Raw genomic sequence first — 20,641 nt, forward strand, 5'->3', positions numbered from 1 at the left:
CAAGTGGTTTTATACAACAGCCTTCAACATACACACAGTGTTTTCAGCACTAATGCAGTTATGAATATGGATGGTATGAAGAAAGCACAATGCAGCAGTGGGCACACCACCTCCTGCAAGCTGGACAGAAGAGTTCCAGATCTGGTGGAACACATAAGCAGCTTTCAAATGGCGCAGAGCAGGGAACCAAGCACTGTGTTCTGCCATCTGAACACCAGCTCCATAAACCTGCACATCTGTGGAAACCACGTTAGAAGTGGAAAAGATCCTCACGTGTGCTCCACAAGATTAAATAAAAGAGAAAGAATCATTGAAATTCCCTCATAAATCTAGAGAAATGTGTCCCTTTCCAGCAAAAGGGACCCACGCCATCAGCCACCTGCCCAGCTTCCTTCCTCTCCGGGTGGCCCAGAGGGACCCCAGGGTTGCACTGGGAGGTGATGTCCTCACTGCAGCGGGGTGGCCGGTCTGTGCACACCCACACTCTGCCACTCACTGTGCTAACCAGCACATTAGCTACCCAGGCTAATTGGTTTATGGATAACATTAATTACCATGTTGCTCATTAATGGATGAAATCTTTATTGGTTCCATTGATCAGCGGGACTTGTTAGCCGGCCTCCTAACCAATGGCGGATGTAACAAGCTCTCTTATTGGCATATCAATTAATGCAATCAATTTCTGGCCAGCGGCTGCCATTCGCTTCCCTGCTTGTTAGACTGTGGAAGACAGAGTCATGTCAAGTAAGCATTTATTTAAAGGGTTTCTAATTCTTCTTGAGCTGACTTCCCAGCAGGCTTTCTGCCACACAAGGGTTTTCTGCCTCCAGAGACCTTCCCTTTTCCTCCCATTGTAGAATTAGATCTATAACAGTCACTGCAAACCAAGTAATTTCTGTAAAAATATTTATCGAGTTATGCAAGTGAGACAGCCAGAGGTATCAGGTTAAGAAGTCAGACTGTAGGACGACCCCCTTTCAACACACTGGAGAGATGGGCAGGAGCACAAACCTACTCCCAAAGGACAGGCAGGGGCTCAAGAGCCATGCCAGAAAGCTTCCTTGCACACGGATTCATTTTAATTACAGGGTCAGTTCCCCACAGCCTGCATGGTTTTGTCAGAGAACAATAAGCCCTTCATATTCCTGCTTTAACCCACCTTCCAGAGTGAACATGGACCATTTTGCATCTTCATGCCATCCTGCTACGTGGAGCTATAGGCAAACCCATTCCAGTTGGTGCCTGCATCCCTTTTGTCAACCTCAACCTGAAAAAGCAGAGCAGGACTTGAGCTGCTCATGTGCAGACTCAGCTGATGCTGGGAAACAGATGGAGACCATTACATGGTCTGCATGAGCTTGGCAGTCTCAGCTGCAATGCTACAGACAGTGATGGGTGTAATACAATACATCCCTTGCCCAAATCTTTGGGGGAAGAAAGGCGTATAAAGAGCACAGGACTTAAACCTCCCATGGACAGAAACTGAAGAGATCAGCCCTCCTTTCCCGAGAAGGGTGGCAAAGTGGATGACCTGACAGAAGAGCACAAAACTGGGAGTGGTCTGGAGACGACAAAGATTTTCTGAGCCATTTCTCCCATGAGCAAGAAGAATGGACTGTCAGTTAACTTGACAGAAGGCAAACAATGTTTTCCATTGGTCTACTGGCCAAACAGATTTCAACAGCAGAACATGTTCAGAAAGAGCTCAAACCCTATCCTACTTCGGTTTAATTTTTCTCCGCCTGCGAGAGGACTTGGCAGTGATCGTAGCTGATTCCAGCATCCAGCTGCTGAATTTCCAGCTGATGGGTCTGGACAATGAGGGTTTATCCTTTATGCCCACCCCATGATGGGGTCCCGTAGCCCAGGAGGATGATGGTGCTCTCACACATCAGCTCACTGCCAGAGAGGACAACAAGAGGCTCAGAGATGTGTCACATCAACTGCCTTGATGCAATAGGTTTCGTTTTCCTTCAGAGCTGCATTTGCACTGTAGCAGTAAGCCTGATAGACATTCCTGAAGCCACAGAGGCAGATGGAAACATCAGCATGCCACTGTGTTCCTGACCCCCATCCCTCTCTCCAGCTGCTGGCCGCCTTGGTTCTGCCCGTGCAGTTGTGTAAGTGCAGGACACCCAGCAGCTAATGGAGCCACAGGACCGCAGGTGAAACAAACACTGTTTCCTATAGAATTAGACGTGGTAATTAGATGGTGGCAATCACTGCCACAGGATGTTGCTGTGGACAAGAATTCAGCAATGTGCACAAAAGGGATTGGAAAACTAAGGTTAATGAGAATATCTAGAGATATAATTGCTAAATCTAACAAAAGAATTTGGAAAGAATATAAACCTACAAGCTTTAGGGCACACAGAAACTGCACCCTCACTGTGAGGGTCTGCAGGGCACCCGCCTGGCAGCAGGTGCGCTCGAGCTGGTGTCTCAAGCCAGTGTCTGGGGCTCTTCTCTCTCCCTGGCTCTTCAGCACACTGTCACCTCCTCCTGGTCCCTACCAGCCCAGCTGTGACAGCCCAACCTGCTCTGTGTGTCCTGGAGCCTCTGCAGCTCAGGGGACACTGCTGGGTGTCAGCTCACAGCCTCCAGGACCAGGCCACATCCCCCAGCACATCTCCAGCAGGGATGCGCACTCACAGCCGAGATGATCTGAGGCTTTTTTTTGAGGAAAGATTAGATTTCTAGAATTAGGAAAGGTTAGTCCCAGTAAAGGGTGACTGCAAAGAAGATGGCAAGTCTCTTTTTACAGGAGTCCCATGGAATAGATGAGGAGTGATGGGTACTTGTTACTCTGGAGAGATTCCAACAGGACACAAGAGGAAAATTTTTCACAGTGAGAACAATCAGCCATTGGAATAATCTCCCCAGAGAAGTGGTGGAGTCCCCAGCTCTGGTCACTTCTAAGATTTGTCTGGTTGGGGTGTGGGACATCCAGTCTAGGTCATGCTGTGCCAAGAAAGGTTAGCACAGATGATCCTTGAGGTCCTTTCCAACCCGGTACTCTATGAGTTCCACCAGAACACTGGGGTGACCCACAGCACAAAGCAGACCTGTGCACCCACAGCAATCCCCAGTGTAACCCCTGCTCCACGTCTTCACCCAGGTCATTATGTAGGAAGGATCTTCCCCACCAAACACAATAATATATCAAACCTTATCAGAGCTGAACTATAAATCTGTGAAGACTCCGATAATTTCTAGCCATGGGAATACCACCACAAAAGTACTTTTTAAACTAATTACTCAGATTCCGAAATGCTGCCCTAATGAGCCTTCCTTCTGCCCAGAACTTACTAAGAGAAAAAAAATCTACCTTCAGTGCAGTAATTACTGCTTTCCCCTTCAAACTTCTAACTGGAGATCAATGCTGCATTTTAAGACTCATTGATTTACAATTAGCCTGGCTTTCCTGCTAAAGTGTTTTTAAAGCAGAGTTTACTTTTATTTTATTTTGAAATCTCAAGGATCTGGTTCCTGGATTTTACATCCTCATGAGAGGTGTGGTGGAAGCTGAAAGAGGAAGGCAGGCATACATCTGAATGAAGAAAGGAAAATGGGATTTTTGTTAGGCAGAGACTAGAAATAAAAGACTCTTAGATATTTAAGGGATAAAGATGAAAAAATAAAGATGGAGGAAAACAAAGCTAGAAGAAAGGAAGAGAAAATGGAAAAAAAGGAAATGTAAAGGCAAAGAGAAGGAAAAAGGACTTGCAGGTTAAGAAAGCAGAGTCACTCTCAGAAAGCTCTTGCTGCCTCTGCTGTTTATTAGCATCCTTGGGAAAAATAAGCAGCAGCTTTGTGCATCTTTGCAAAACAAAGTGCCAGTTAAAAATAGTGAGTACAGCAGGGACGGTGCTGACGTGAGGGTCCTGGCAGCTCCTGCCTTTGTACAATCTGTCCCACGAGGAGAGCAGAAGTAAGTGAAGCAATTAAGAATTCCATGCTGATTGCTTCAAACATGTTTTTCTATGCCATAAAGATAACAGCAACGTGGATACATCCACCTCCTCTCTCCTGCCTCTTCTCATCCCACCATCATCTACTTTGCATCCCTTCCCCAGGACTCCTTGCCCCTGAGGAGCCAAGCACTGGAACAGGCCCACAGAGGCTGGAGTCTCCATCTTAGGACTTACTTCAGCCCCCAGCAGGGCAGGTCCTGGCCAGTGGCTGTGTCTGGCCTGGCTCTGGGACCTCCAGAGGTCCCTGCCAACCATCGCCGCTCCGGGAGTCCCCGACTGTTGGGAGCATCACAGCGGTGCTCCGTTTGGGATCACTGTTGTGCCATTTCTGCAGGAAATGAGGTATGCTGGACAAGCCACTTCAGCGCTCTTCGACCCTCCTTTGCCCCCTGCTTCTTCCTCCAAAATACACATTTGGAAGGTCTTCTAGGATCAGCATGAGCAGCAACGCCACAGGAGCCAGACCCAGGAGCAGGGAGGCAAAGAAAATTGCCTGCAAGGTTTACAGTTTTAGAGCTGCCACAGTGGTCCAGCCTGCCACTGCCTTTGCTGCTCTCATAAATTTTGTTCTTTACTACTGCTGGGTCCCAGGAGTCATTGGCAGATGATGATCCTCGAGTGATGAAAGCAAAGAAAGAAAATAGGAAAGCCAGTAACGTCTCTTCTTTTTTATATTTTATTTTACAGAAAGCTGCTTAGCCCCATTTCAAAGACTAATATGAAAAAAGTGCAATTAAATCCTCGGAAAACTGACAGATCAGCAAAACAAAACCACCCGGAGGAGAGCACGATTGAGCCTCATTAGGAAAGAGTTCAGTCTGTTTTTAAAACCTTTCTTAACACTTAGCTGGGTACCTCTCAGCAGCAACCGCTCCCAACGCGCCTGGCATAATTAGTGTCAGAACGGAAAGGAAAAAATCAACCTAGGAACCAGAAATTAAAACACCAGATTCAAGAGAGAGAAAAGGTTCAGCTGTAGCGAAACCATCTCAATTCTAACAATAACCCCTCCTCTCAGTCTGTGGCAAAGAGCTCCAGTTCCACTTCGTGCATAGCCAAACACATGCCAATTAAAGAGAAAAGTGGCTGGGGCAAATTCGTGCTGTAAAATTTCTCTGACTAACCACTCCCAGTCCCCAAACACTATCTGCATGGCAGTCACATCCACCCATGAGGTCAGGTTAATGACAGATGGACAGTAAATTACACTGACCTCGACAGCAATTATAGCTATCATAGTTGACAATAAGGAAATTGAGATACAGGGACAAATTCTGTACACCTCAGCTGCCGGGCCCCTCACAGGCTGTGCGTGCAGGCGCTCACACACCTACCCTCCATGTTAAATTGCCAGCCTCTAACAGGACGCTCTACAGCCGAGATCTATTATTTTGCAGTGGGGGTGGGGATGAAACGCTTGGGAGATAGAAAAGATGGCAGAGAGATGAAGCCATTTTATTAAATCAGGCAAATTCTAATTTATTCTGGGGAGATGGAGGAGAGAAAATGGATTCACTCTCAGCATGCTCACTCTGTAGCGTCTGATCCAATCCCTACCGCCTCGCCGGAGGGGGAGGGGGCCTCGGCGTTCTGCAATTCTCCCACAATCCCACAAAAAGATTAAAAAATAAGATGATTCTCCTTTCGGATTTTTCAGCAGCCATAGGGAAAACGTCTTCTCCTGGGAACACAAGGTGCCAATCCTGGTGTCAGCCACGCTGGGCTGGGGCTCAAGGGGTTTGCTTCTTGGAGGTGTTAAATCAGCAGCATAAGGTCCAAGGCTCGCCCCAGGGCTTGCAGCACACCAACAAACATGTAGAGAGAGATACACACACGGGAAGGACAACTTGTGGTGGTCCTGCTCTCTCTACCATTCCTGGTGTATGCCACAGCACCACCCTAAATAGTCAGTAGGATTACAACTGTCATTCTTCATCAGGTAAGAGACATTGAAATAAAAGTGTCATGTGGGCAGCGCTGCCGGGGTTGGTGGTACCGCAGTTACTCATGGGCTTGCACCCCTAACACCAGTGAGCACCCTGTAACACCACCAAGCACCCCATAACACTATCTCCAGGCACGCCCACTGGCCTTGGCCAGCCGATGTCGCTGAGCACGGGCACTCTGTGCTTTGTGCTGCAGTGTCAGCACTGCCCTTACACAGCCCTCAGCAGGAAGTGGGGTCTGACATGGGCATCTGCAGCGCTCGTGGCCAAGTGGCTCAGGTTATCTGGAATGACACAGAGAACCTGGGGGCTGTTATGGGCTTGCATGCTGGGGAGACTGTCTGCTGTGACAGCCAGGTGGGGACAGCTCATGCAGAGATGTCTCCAAGTGAGGTTAGTATCTGAGCTTTGTGTTTTTTGGACCAGGGTGATGTGCACAGCTGCCCAACATGCAGAACAAATCCTAAGACACTCCCTGCTCAAGAGAAGAAATGCCACCGGATGGTCCTTCATGGGTTTTGGAACAGGGACCAAGTGAATATGCAGAGTTTGCTCAGTTTAACACCACTAACAAAACGCACCACAGCTCCTGCTGCAGAGAACAGCAATCATTCAGAATCACGTTCCCCAGCCATCGTCCCAAAAGGAGCAGACGACTGCAATACCCTTACACGTTCACTCTGGGAGATGATAACTTGGGACAGACAATACAGATGCACCCTGGAGAGTGGAAGGTGGGATGTTGTTGCACAAAGCTCCACAGACACAAGAATATCTCCCATTTAACCAGCAGGAGAAGGGAACAACATGTAACTAATTATCAGTGGCCAAGTAATCCCAGAACAACAAACAAGACTTACAGTGAATTAGAAGAATGATAAAGCTAGATGCGGCAGAACGTCCTGGGTCATCACAAGGCTGTCTTTCCACACAGAAATCATTCTACTTAAGCTTGCAGTGATTAAATCAAAACACTATACAAAATCCTTCAGAAAACACCTCCTGCAGGACCCTCTCTCCCCTGAAATCACCAACATTGGTTGCCGTCCAGAACAGAGCACACACTCCACTCGCACATGGCATCCTGGGGGCCACACAGACACAGCACCTGAGCGGTCAAGCTAGCTTTGAGGATGCTGACACTGCAAAAGCGGCCCAGCGGCAGGCTCAGAGCATACCCAGTCCAGGCTCTAACCCTTGGCCTGGTGCTGGCAGGGGCCTGACAGAGCTGCAGCCCCTGTCCCCTGCCCATCCCCAGGGCCAGGGCTCATGGGCAGCTGCTTACAACAAATCTCTGCGCTGCAGTGAACTTCCACCCTGTGCCTGGGGCAGCCCCAGAGCCTGTCCCTGAGGAGGGAGCAGTGGGCAGGGAGGGAGAGCCCTCGCTGGGGAGAGGGGAGACGTAGGGCTGGCCGGGGGGTCGGGAGGAAGCAGCTTTGCAGGAGGGAACAGGCCTGAAGCATGGGGGAGAGGGGCTGAGCAGCAGCACCTGGAGCACAAATTCCTGTTCTGCGTCCAACTCCAGCGTGGGCAGTGAAGCCGATTTTATGACTTATTTATTTATTTTGTCTTTGATGAACAGAAGGTTAATATAAGAACAACTCCTTGGCAAACCTTTAAGGGTAATTCAAGCGACACTGATGTGAATCAATGTTCCCTTTGTGAACGCATTACTTGGCAGAAACTGGCTTTTTGTAACCCCCTTAAACCTAGCTGGCAAAACAAAAAGAGAAAAAAAAAAAGTCCTTCAAACAAAAGGATGAGGTGAAAATAAAGAGAGAGTCGACTGCACTTTATTCTCTTTCATAGAAGCAAATGGATTTGGTGCTTTTTATACATTAATCAATCAATATCACTGACTGTACATCAGCGGCACAGCCAAGTTATGAATGACCTTTCTGGCAAAGAGGACACTTTTAATGCTCATAAGACTGCTCATAGCTTAGCAACTTTCCGAATTTATGCCTGCATGATTACCCCTTGGAGGCAGGCGCCCGTTAGCGTTGCACTAGATATGACAAGGTTAGTCCTTGCCAATTTGTGCAGAAGAAAGGAAACTGTTGACTCTGTGTGTACTCCGTAGCTGCAGCGGGCTCGCATGGCAGCACCAAGCCTGCCACGCTCCTTTGGAGCAGGAGGCTCAGCAACGCCAGATGCCGGCTGAGGACCAGCGGGTGAGTGCCATCATGTGCTGGAGTCTCAGTGCTGAGAGGAATTGCTGAGCCCAGAACAGCTCTCCCGAGGGCTGAAAGCAGCCGCGGGACCTGCCGACAGGAGCCGGCGGCAGCAAGGGGCTCACGGGCATGTGCCGTGCAGAGCATCCTTCTTTCATCACTTGGCTGGCCATATCGAGCTCTAGCTGCTACTCTGCACAGGGCCAGGGCAAGCACTGCCTTACACTGTCAGCAGCAGCAGCAATGGGCAGCGGCTTCCAACTCCTCTGTTCTTTTTTACATTATTAAAATAAACAAAGAAGGATCCAGATCTCAGACCACAATGGGGTCACCACTTCCCCGTGAGCTGTGGCTCTGCTCCGGCACAAACACAGTGGACATGAGGGTCCTGCCATGCATGAGACTTGTGTTTCACATTTCTGACTGTACCTGGTGCACGTCCCTCGCCAGCTCTAAGTTCTCCAGTGAGATCCATGCTCTGTCTTGGGAGCACTGGTGCAGCAGGGAAAGGTCTCCTCGCCCCGTATCACCCACATCCCTGCTTCCCTTTGGTCGGCATCCAGGCTGCAACCTCTAACCCCCTCCAGACTGAAACAAAATACACCCTGAGCAATCCTTCGCACCACACACACACACACGCACGCATGCACAAAAGGGGAGGAAAGAAAAAAGAATAGGAGGAGAAAAGTGAGTAGGTGATGTGGAAAGGCGAGGTGGCTGCACAAGTGAAGTGGAACGGACAGGCACTGTGTGCTGCCAGATTGCCTGCCTGCCCGCAAAGGCCAAAATTAATGCCATTGTTTTGCCACAAAGGAGGCAGCAAAGTAGCAGCGGAGGCCAGAGAACAATCCTAAACACCAAGCCTTAATTCACCCTTCGTAACAATAAAAAGGAGGATGGAAAAGGCCAGAACGCTTCAGCTTAATTGGTAACCAAATGAGAGAGTAGTTCCCAGAAAAGGAGCAGAAGCATCTGCCCTGCATGAATACCAGCAGATCAGGAAGGCAAAGAAAAACGCTTCCAAGTCACGCTCAGTCCATCCCCATGTTCTGCCCCCGTCAGCCTGGTGACCGGTCGCAGCGGCTGTGCCGGGGCCCCCACGCTCCACTCCACAAGAACGCCGAGATTTAAGGGCTCAGGTCCCAAGGCAGGACTGGGGAGGGCATTAAGTGGAATGTACGTGGTGCATTGTGCCAGCTTTGGGAAGGCCAGAACATCCCTTCGGGCAGACCAAAAGAAATCTACACCTGACACACTGCCTGGGAGAGAAACGGCACGTTAGGACACATGCAACAGGACAAAAAAATTAAACACTGTCCTTTATTTAATGAAGTGGCCATAGATGAATTAAAAGGATGAAAGAGGGGTAGGAAAAGGTACCCACATAGAAAAGGAGATGATTAAAACTGCCTGGTCTGAAAAGAAATAAGGTGGCCTTGACAGAAGGGTCCAAATGAAGGTTGGTTCAAGGGAACTGAACCAATACTGCTCCTCTCATCCTCCATTCTCTGGAGGAGTGACAGTGAACATGGAAGAAATGCAAATTTCAAGCAAATATAGGTAATACCTTCTCATACAGCTCCCAATTAACCTTTGGAACTCGCGGCCTTAAGAAATCACTGAGGTCAAAACAAAAGATATGGCAAGGGCATCGAGACTTACAACTCAGAAAAGCAAACTGACTATTTGGAAGAATTAGAAACCCTCTTGTTTAAGGCAGCCATGAACTAAGTTTTAGTAGGAATAAGAATAAGACCTTTATTTGAGTTAGGCTGTTATTTGTTTACAGGTCTCCAAATTTCCTTCTGAAGCAGCTAGAGCAAGACACTGGCATTGCCAGACGTGGTACTAAGCAATCTCAAGTTTTTAGTGGAAAAATAAATGCGTGTGGTAGCACCTTCTTAGCAGTTCTGAGGAGCTTAACGTCATCACCAGAGGATGAACAGGCCTTACAGAAGGAAAAGGAAGCATGTACATATGAGAAATACAGGCAAATACCAGTCCTGTGCCAGCTGCTGTAAAACCTGCTTCACAAATCATTCCATTGCTAACGTATAAAATCTCATATTGCCTATGGCTCTTGAAGAAAACCAAAATCAATTCCAGAAGCCAAGCTCTGTATCTCTTGCAATTAAGTCTATAAGCCTAACAAATGAGCTGCAGGATGAGAATACTTTCCATTTTCATAATGTCTCTTCTGAACAAAGACCTCAAAGCCCTTTTTCGTTTAGGTCAGACACTCTCCTGCTCCAGTCCTGCCAGTTAAAGACCATCAGACATGTGCTCCTGCAGCAGAATGAAGTATGAGAGAATCAGGACAGGGAAAAGACAGAAACAAACAAGAAAGGAATTGATGCTCTGCAGGGATATTCCCTGAAGAGAGGAAAGGTGCAGGACGTTCTTTTCCAGCGCTGAGCATGAGCCTGCGGATGTGCATCAGCTTCTCTACCTAAATTGATCTCTGTACAGGTCTGGGCCCCCTCAAGCTGGAAAGCTCCTGCCCACCATGTCCTGAGGCCCTGTTGATGCTTCCTGCAGAAAGCAAACTGCAGCCCTTGGCCAGCACTGGTGCATTGCAACACCTTTTTGGTGTCAGCGTCAGAGAGGAGCCAGCCCCATTTCTGATTCTGAACAGCAGCAGCCAAGAACATGGTCACATGCCTGAAGAAGATGCCTGGCTTCAAGAACAACTTCCATTTTTATCCCCAACACCGAAACCAGCCACAAAGGTTCACTCCTGACAGTGTGTGCACATGAGCAGGACACAGCCGGGTGGAAGGGAATCCTGGAAACTGCCACCTCACAGTGGTGCTGCTGCCACACACAACCCAAGTGTTAAGCCAAGGCAAACCTCATACCAGGGAAATGGCCTCAGCCTCCAATGCTCCTCAAGGATGAGCCTGTATGACCAAGCAGAGCACTGCGGTCCCAAGCCCGGCAGCGCCCCTCAGGAGTCGTCAGATAGGTCTCCAGGCTGCCCACCACAGAGAAGCCAAACTTCAGTATGCATGGAGCTGCAGCAAACCCTGAAGCACGATCTGGAAGTGGGGTCCTGTTTCCATTTCCTACGTCTCCTCCTGGCACGGGAGGTGTGAATGGACACTGGGATGCTGCAGTGGGGCATGGCTGCACCTCCACACAAGGAGCAGAGCAAAACTCAGGAAGCACGGGCAGCACTGACAGACCAGGGGGTTTGTTCTTATTCACACAGAGTCTGGTGACGCAGTTGGTTTGAAGCAGAGTTCTTGTTCTGTATCAGTAATGACACCCAGGAATCAGCAACTGCCAAGCCCAGCTGCTGGACCTTGCCATACAGCAGCTCCTCAGGAAGGGCATGAGCATAAACCCTGGCAGACAGCTTCCCTCTCATAGCTGCTCCTCACCCTACTCCATTGTTTACTTATAAATGACTTAAACATCCTCACTTCGAACACAAAGCCTGTGCTCAGTTAAACATGGCTGAGCTTTTCTTTCTGCCACTGTCCCCACCTAATCTGTTATTGGGCAACTCAGGAAAGAAGGCATTGAGGTATCAGCAATTCTACGTGCTGGAGCTCCAGCCCTTTTCAGCTCAGGTCAACAGCAGAAGGAAAAGATACTCCAAGCTAATACACCCACAAAAGCACGCAATAGAAGCAACTTGCTAAACTCATTAACCTGTCACCTCAGAAGAAGGCATGTTCATTCCAGATATATTTAATTTGAAAGGGAGAAAACAGCCTTGCATCGATGGCCAGAACAGTCAGACGTGTAGGAAAGATACTTGAGATGACCTGCTACCATACAATACCGTGGAGATGAATACCATAAATTAGGGTTGACAGTGGAGGAGCAGTTGCTGGAGCATGCGTGTCTAAGTTTTTGGAAGGTTTCTTCTTCTCCTCACCACCAACGTGAAAGCAGGGTGCTCAATCAGACACAACACCTGAGCAAGTGTGAGACTTGGACAGAAGCAGCACTGTGGTTCTGATGAGACTTCAAACATGAGCTGAATTTGCTGCTAACATGAGTCCTGTGTCACTGACATCTACCCCTTCTCCAACACATCTTGAGACCCAGCTGCAGTACCTACCGCTGTTCAACCTGCAAGGTCTTCACAGCTTTACTGATTCACCCCAAGAAGGGAGAGCCTTCAGTCTTGAATTTAACCCGCACCTGCAACCACCACCTCAAAGTCCTCTAGAGAAGCGTTTTCTATTCTAAAACTGGAAAGGAGAGAGGGGGAAGAGAAACACTGAAGAGAAGCAGAAGGTGCAGCTGCCACCGGCAGCAGAGCTTTTGGTGACCAAGCTTGGTACCAAGGCTGAGACCACAGGGACAGGGAGCAACTCTTCTGCTCAAAGGGAACAGCAGCCTGAGCTCAGCAGAGACCCTGTGCTCTGACAACCTGGTTTCTGTCTGGCTTTGGAGCTTGCTTTGATGTGGAGAGAAAAAGGCAGAGTAGGAGATGAACCAGGAGCTTCCCAGCATTTTACTACAGCATCTGGTGATGTTTTCCCCTTGACTTTTCTTAAGTGGAAAGGGCTTTAAGACGCAGCCAAACAAGACAAACATTCTGGAACAAGTCAGCCGTCAGAGCTTCCTCTCTTTCTGCTTAATGAAAGCCATGAGCTCCCAGTGACAAGTGTCTGCTGGAGCTAGATGGGGAGTTTATGAGATTCCTGCCACGTTCCAGTAATATTACAGCGTGCCTTTGGTCTGCCTTCCCCAGCCCAGCTATCTAACCACTTCCTTCCCACCAGGCGCCTCCCATTAGAGTTTCATTAAGCGAATGCTTGGGGGTTTGTGTAGATTTCTGTTCCCCCCTGCTTTACCAGGGGCACATGAAAAAAGTCACGATAAACTTTAATAAAAACAAAATTAAAATGATTAAACCTTTCATATCCTTTAGAGATTATCTAGTCACTGCCGGTTGGTCAAAACAGATCTAAGGCACAACTGCTTTTTACTTTAAACTCAAAACCAACCCCAAAAAACAAATAACAAAAGGAAATCGGCCTCTGCCAGATATTAAAGGGGAACCAACTTTACCCATGCATTCTGCAAAGACAGACCTCAACAGTCCCATGGTGCCCGGTACGCACAAAGACAGAAAGATGCTGCTGGGATGGGAATAGCGTTCTCCAAAATTTGGGCAGGGGAAAGGATGCAAGGAGGAAAGAGTTACAACAGTTACATGCTACAGAATAATAGCAGGACAAGGAAGTTCCCTTATGTTGACTTAGAAGTCCCTAAAAGTTCTTAAAGCATACAGTTCTCCTCATGTCTTCAGACCTTCCAAAGGAGCTAACCATGTACAGCAACCCTGACCCATGGCCGCAAGAAGTACTTCTGCTGGCTGTAGATAACCATTAAAGCAATATGGAATTAAAGCAGAACCAAAAGTTTTCATCTGCCTCTGTCCAGCCATGAAAGAGAGTTTGCTTCTGCCCAGCCTCTGGACACCCTTCAGGAGAGACCCTGCACAGGAATACCACGACTCCCATCAGTCGTGGATGGAAAGGTAAAAAAGGGTCTTTAAGCCATGCAATTCACAGAAAAAAGGAAAAAATTCCAACATTCAGCAGAACAACAAAGGGGAACACAACAAGCTGTCGTGCTTTAAATGAACACAGATGACACGAGATCTTGGAAAACAAGATGATAATCTTGCATGTGGGGGTATTTGGTGGAGCTGGCAGAGAGATCAAAAATGCTGCTATAAAGGGGAACTGTGAGTTTAATCAGCTTAACATACACATTGCCATGAGCTGTTTTCCTCTTTGTTGCTATTTCACATATGTTATTGCACCGTGGGTGAATGTTTTCTCAAAACAGGACAATAGCTTGTCTCACTCCCTATGTCTGAGGATGAGCTAACAGGAATGTATTTCCTCTTCCAACAGCAAAGCTGCTGCACACCCCAGCAGTAGGAAACAGCCCCTGGCAGAAATCTGGGTGCATGGGACGAGGCACCCAAGGGCCTCCTGCCCCCTTGCAGGTGCCTGCTGCGGCACCGAGCACCTCTGACCGCTCACCCACTGACGATCTGCTTGGATTTACATGCTACATTTCGGGAACAAAGGCTGATCAGGCTGCTGCCTTCAGGGGCTACAGATAACATATTGGGAAAAGACAATATTGGGTTGCAGGGAGCGAGAGAGAGGTAAAAAGCCCGAGAAGCAGCTAATGAAGCTGGGCAGCATTTGATGTTTGCACACAGGAGCTCAGACTGTCATTTGGGTTGGCAGATTATTAAATGTGTCAATCAAGGACAAGCCTGGAAATGGCAAGGGGAAACACATGAGACGAGGTTAGCTGTTAAACACCAGAGGAAGGAATCTCGTTCTGAAGAGGAGAGGGTGACTGGCAGCAGCACAAGTCCAGAGGAGCTTCTCCAGCCAGGGAGGGCAGGGGCAGTGCAGTGGGCAGGAGATGGGGAGGAGATGGCATGAAGAACATCATTTGGTACTCTCACTTGCATGAGGTGTGAAGTTGTACACCACATCCCTCGGCATGCACCTTGCACATTGCTCTTCCCTACCCTGCCGCAAGGGTCTCACATTCCACCCAGACAAATCTGTGCATCGCCAGCAGAGCCAGAGCTGGGATGTGCTTCTGTCTGGCAGGCACTGTAGTACAAACTTTGTACGCTCTCCTCCCGCAGACACTGTGCAAGAAATGTGCTTTGGGAAGTTTTTGTTGTGTGCAATTAAGTCCCACGGAAAAGTGGAGAGAGGCTTACGAAAGCAGACTAATTAGTCCTTCCTGAAACCCTCCGTTACCTCTATCAGATGCAGGAGAGCAACACGCGTGTTTCTCCAGTATTAGCAATGACCACATTTCCTTTAACTCAGACCAAGTGGAAGACATCTGACCTCAATAAATTAATTTCGAGCAGGGAGGAATATACTCTGGCATTACCAGTTTTCATTTCAAAAGTTCCACTGGAAGTATGGAGCCTGCAATCATGAAAAATCCACTGCAAAAAAGCATCTCACATCCCTGTTGTAACAAATTAAATTAGTAATTACTCCATGCTTGATGACTGTGAAAGAGAAATGCCTTGCATGGTTGCCCACTGTTTAAGGTAGGAAAATAACAGTATGGTTCCCTCGCAAGAGGTTTCTGTGGAAGATCCCCTTCCCCCTTCTCCACAGTTTGTTTCACTCATATTACAGATGGGCCGATCACAGTTCCTAAGGCCAGGGCACAGCCACCAAGGGAAGGTGGAGAACTGGAGAGCCTGGACAGGAGAGAGAACTGAGAGAGCAATGCCTCAGCCTCCAGGAAGAAGATAACTCATGCTGTGCGGCTTCCAAGTCACACATTTAAACTGTCAAAGGTGGCTGCCATCAAGCCTCCCTCCTGCTAAATAGAAACTTTTTGTCTAAGAGAAACCTTTCCACACTGCAAACCACATCCTGAGCGTTTCATGACCAAATCTGCTCCTGATCACACAGGAACTTGCTTCCGCTCCCATTTGCCATCACCTCTCTCCTTCACATCCCTGGTACAGCTACAAAACTGCTTTTAAGAAAGAGGAACACAAGCAAAGCGTTTCATATGACTTAGAGCAAAAACAGAGGTGCAAGCACCACACGAGCATCCAGCTGTCTGCAAGCACCACAGGCAGAGCTAAGCTGGGTTGGGTAACTACTATTTTTAAAGCACACGGGGTTTTCTCATCTGGTAGTGCTCTAGCTATACCTCACTTCTGTTTACACACTTCGTTTCTTTAAACATCCACATCACGATTTCAGTTCACAGTTTGCAGCCCTTCAGAAGGTCGAATACCGAAATTCAATGAAGATGAGGATGGACACTACACCCACCTCTGCCTGGGGGGGCAGAGAGAGAGGAAAAGCACCAGAACAGAGCTTTACAGTAAAGATATTCCTCTAAGTGTAATCAACTTGTCTAGAGCAGGGAGAGTGGCTGGTCCCTCGCTGTCTGCTGGCAAAACCAGGAGCACAGATGCTCCAGCACAGCTGGGCATGGGAAGATGGGCAGCAGGGATCTTCCTGCTAACGCCCGCTCCAGCCCCTTTCCTGCCCAGACAAAGGGGCTTTTCACTGCACTTGGCCAAGTTTAGCAAGGGTTTCCCGAGAGCCTGCCCTCACCCTTCACACGCGAGGGCCCCAACAATGACTCTTGTGTGTTGGAAGAGGATGGCTGCTAAGGATTTGGCAGAGATTAGCAGGATTACTGAAACAGTATGTCCAGCACAGGGGACTGGTCCTCTGGGGTGAAATGGGGATTCTGCAGCATCCCCTCGCAGTCCAGTTTTTCCTGCAGAAACTACGAGTGGTATGGCTCTGCTCCTGCCTTGGGTAGTGCGGGGTGGTCACAGCCTCAGCTGCTTGTGCCTCAGGCAGGACCCTCTCCTCCAGCCACAGAGGCACTGCACATTTTCCTTGTACCAAAACAACCCCTTGGCCATGCAAATTGCCCTCTGCACTTACATTTGCCAAAATCTCTGTTTCCCTTCAAAGATGACAACAAGTTCAGGACTTGTATGAGGGGATGATCAAAGTGAAACTCCTGGGCATCCTAAACTCTAGGTGGTCTCTTGCCTCAGCTCCACCTGACCCATCCACCTGAAGGACTTGGCCCTGCACAGTGGGAAGAGTATGGAAACCCAGGCTGCCTGTACTACATGCCTTCTAGAAGGAGTCACTTTCAAAGCTAGGACGAAAATTTGGTGCAGGTTGTTTCACTCTTATTTCTACCATTACCTAATGAGTCATAAGTGCATCCATCCCTACATCTTGAGAACGTTTTGGTTTTTATTATGTTGTTGTTGTTTTTTTTTCTTCTCTAAAGCCCCATCATTAAAAATCAATTAGCTTATGGGTAACGTTATACAGATGCTTCTGCAGCAAGGGGCTGACATCTGCACTACAAGCAGCCCAGATACTACAGCAATAGATGTCCAGAAATACCCATAGAGGAAAATAAACCCCCAGCCCTAAAGCTGTATTCTTTCTGATCAAGAAAAGGACTGAATGTCCAGCCTCGGCTTACTTCCCTGTCTCCTGTATAATTAGCACACTTCTCAGAGCAAGCAGAAAAGTTTAATTGTCTTTAATTATCCAGTTCAAGGAGGACTGGGTTTCTTGCCTGATGTCCATATAATTTCCCTGCCAACGACTTCATCATCCCTTTACTGGAAGTGGAGCACAGCTTGTAAAGCTCTTTTCCACAAAAGACACAAAAGTTTCAGTCAATGCTGTGTTGCTGGCACAAGCAGAGACAAAGGTCCTTGTGTCTACGAGGCTGTTGCTTAGGCTGGTGCATGTGTTTTCTGTGGGGTGGGAGGGAATGAGTTGCAACTAATGTGCAATCAAGAACCATCACAATTACAAATGTAAATGAACAGGCAATTGGCACTGACCTTTGTAGATTGTTAGAGGACTAATTAAGGTATGATCAGACACTCTCTTCCAACAGATTGAGATGCATCTATACAAGCAAATATCTATGCACTACCCCAGAGACAGTGATGCTTTTTCCTACATGCTTGCACACACCAGTGAGTACACACACACAGTGAGACACAGTATTTAACCCTGGCATCTGCTCTCTGCCACCGAGCAAACAGGACGGAGAAGGAAGGGGACAAGGCAACTCCATCACTCCTGGAACACAAGGCTGCAGAATGAGGGGGGAGCCATCTTTCATTACTGCAAGCTGCAGTTGTATGTAAAGCTGTGGATGAGGAGATTGGCACAAACTGGCTGAAGTTAGGGAAAGAAAAAAGGGAAATTACTCCTTCAACATTTCTAGCAAAGCCACAAAAGTCTCCAGCAGCAGCAGCAGGAGTGATCATGGCTGCATGTGCTGGCATCTCACCTTGGGTCACGGCTGGCCTGGCGGTCTGCCCTGGAAGCTGCAGCAGCAATGGGCTGTATCCCACCATCCCCATGGAACTCGGCATCCCCCTACAACATGATCCCTTGTGCCTGCTTGCTCTTGGTCACAGCAACCACACGAAAGTGTGAGGAGAAGGATGATGTTTCACATCACTGCTGAGGTGAACCCACAGCCGGCCAGCCACACCAGCAAGAAGACACACCAGCACAAGAAGGGAATGGTTTTCTGCCAGCTCAGCCCTGCCCGAGCACTTGCAGTTCCATCGGCACGAGTCATGGTCCTGCTCAGCACCTCAGCCTCATCCTTGCCCATTGGGTTTTGAGCATCTCCCAGGATGAGGACTCCACAACCTCCCTGGGCAGCCAGCCCAGAGCTGGGCCCCATCCCCAGGAGGAGTTTTGCAGAAGGTAGAATTGAGGACTGAAATGTCCTCAGAAAGAGCAGCAATAACAAAAGGTTTGTTCACTTTCGAGAAAAAAGGCAAACTGATATTGTATGTGTGGGGAAACTGAGTTAAAACCAAACATAATTAACTAGAAAGGGAGGGAGAATCACAGTCATGATTACCAGGGAGTAACAGCAGCATCAAAACAAACCACTGCACTTGCAATGCAGCAAACCAGCAAAAAAGGTCACCATCCCTTTGGGCCCCTGACAGAGGTGTGTCACAGATCAGAAAAGCACCTCCTGCTCAAAGTGTCTGAAACAGAGAGAAGACTTTTTCGTGTTACCTATCACCACCAGAGGCTCCTTATCAAAACGCAGCAAGGGAAGTCACCTAGCCCTCAGAAAAAAACAGTAAAAAAAGTAACAGGGATACAGTAGAGACACCAGGGTATTGTACAGGGGGAAGAAAGGCAGAGAGTCAGCTGCACACCCTGAGTGCAGCCCTGCCACAGGGGATGCGCGTTTCCCACACGTGGCAGCACTGGGCTGGAAGAGCCACTGGTGAAGCTCCACAGAATGTGCTGCTCTCCTGAAGGGCTGAACAGCCAAACGCACCAGCGGAGTTCAAAACCAAGACAAAACAAACACATCTCAAGAGAGAACTGAAGCCCAGGTATGTGCATATTCCTGCTACACATCGCTGACACCCAAGACTACAGAAAAACAAGGCTGGGAGTTTAAACCTCACAGAAAAAAGGGAAGGATCAGCCTGCTGGAGGGAGATCTTTTTACGCATGAAATTATTACACTGAATAAATCAAAGCCGAGAAACAAATTACTGTTGTGCCGTTGTACTGTTGTGCACAAGACTAATCTTGCCTGCCATGAGGCCACCCCTGATGGATGCCACCCTTGCAGCACTCTGATGTGCCTTCCCCCAAGATACGTCCTCAGCCCAGCCGCTGGCCTGGGACACTGGGACCACCCTGCTATATATTCAAGTTGATGTTCTGATACTGTAACAGGATCAGAATAAACGGGAGACGAAAGCACCCATTCTCCCCCACGGGAGTACTGCAGCTTGCCACCCGAAGTCAACTCCCATCCCTGCAGGTACAACCTGACCAGCGCCTTGTGCCTTGGCCACCAGCGAGGCGTGTCTGCTCTGCCTTGCTCAACAATGGGCTGGAAGAGCATTTGAGATTAAATATCTCGGGTCAAAGCAACCTCCAAAAAGGATCAGAGGTTCCCCCTCTTTGTACTCTAGAGCTTATCCTTGTATTTTTAGCCTTTGAAATAAAATATGATAAAGAAACCGTTTCTTGTTTGCTGTCAGTTTTTGTTTAAGAATCAACAAGCTTAAACGAAACTATCTCAGGCCATTTGAAAAATTAAAGTACTTTTAAAATGAGACTTCCCTGCAGTGACTTATCACAACTTTTAACTAAATAAAAGAAAAAAAAGATCTTTTTAAATGGTCAACAAACCATTTTCCCTCTCAGTTAGTCAGCTTCTGCACTCTCAGTACCTGCAATGTTATAATCCTGGCAGACACACAAGGAAAGATAAAGTTTCTGAAGTAAAAGACAAGGTAAACACAAATTTCTAAAGTAAACAAAGGTTTCCAGGATTGTTCTGTGTGTCACAAAAGGGCACACATGGTTTCTCCTCTCTGTTCATTTTGCTTTTAAGAAAACTCACAAACCATAAAACACTTCAACGTATCCTTTTGAAATCTGAATGTTTTTTTGCGGTGGAGAAGCAGAACGGCTCCAAGAGCTGCTGTCCCCTTCGGACGATGTGGCAACCACCGCATGCTCTCCCTGTCACCGCGACCTTTGGGAAAGCGTGTTCCATGCCCTCCACTCTGCTAAGTTCACAGATCGGTCACTTTTTTACATGAGACTGAATTTAACTCTTACTGAAAATTCTCCTGTTTTACTTTCTGGGTGTTCTGCAACTATTTCACATCCTTGTTACTAACACGTGTAACAGCAGTGCAGCGCAGGTGTTAATTCAAGAGATGTTCTTAAGACCCACATGTATTTTCGTCCAGCTGGTGCCACTTTCCTTTCTCAATGCCTTTAAGCCAAGATCACTTCCCTTATCTCTATGTACATTAATTGAGGAATGCCAGTTCCTCAGAGCACTTTTCTGTAAGATTTATCCAGTCCTAGAGGGAAGTCCTGGTTGAAGCTGAGGAAGGCTGTGGAGGGTTTTGCTGGCACCCACCACCTCCAGCATCTTCACATCCCTGACAGTGAGTGTACCAGTTGACTTGGGCAGGCTCTCCTCCTCCTCCCTC

General features: G+C 48.1%; 1 protein-coding gene across 1 annotated transcript in view; it reads right to left on the reverse strand.

Moving 5' to 3' along the window:
* ZFHX3 (zinc finger homeobox 3) overlaps positions 1–20,641 on the reverse strand; it is a 102,750-nt gene that overhangs the window by 46,050 nt on the left and 36,059 nt on the right. The window lies entirely within an intron of this gene.

This window comes from Strigops habroptila, chromosome Z (genome assembly GCF_004027225.2).
Source record: "Strigops habroptila isolate Jane chromosome Z, bStrHab1.2.pri, whole genome shotgun sequence".
Lineage (NCBI taxonomy): Eukaryota > Metazoa > Chordata > Aves > Psittaciformes > Psittacidae > Strigops > Strigops habroptila.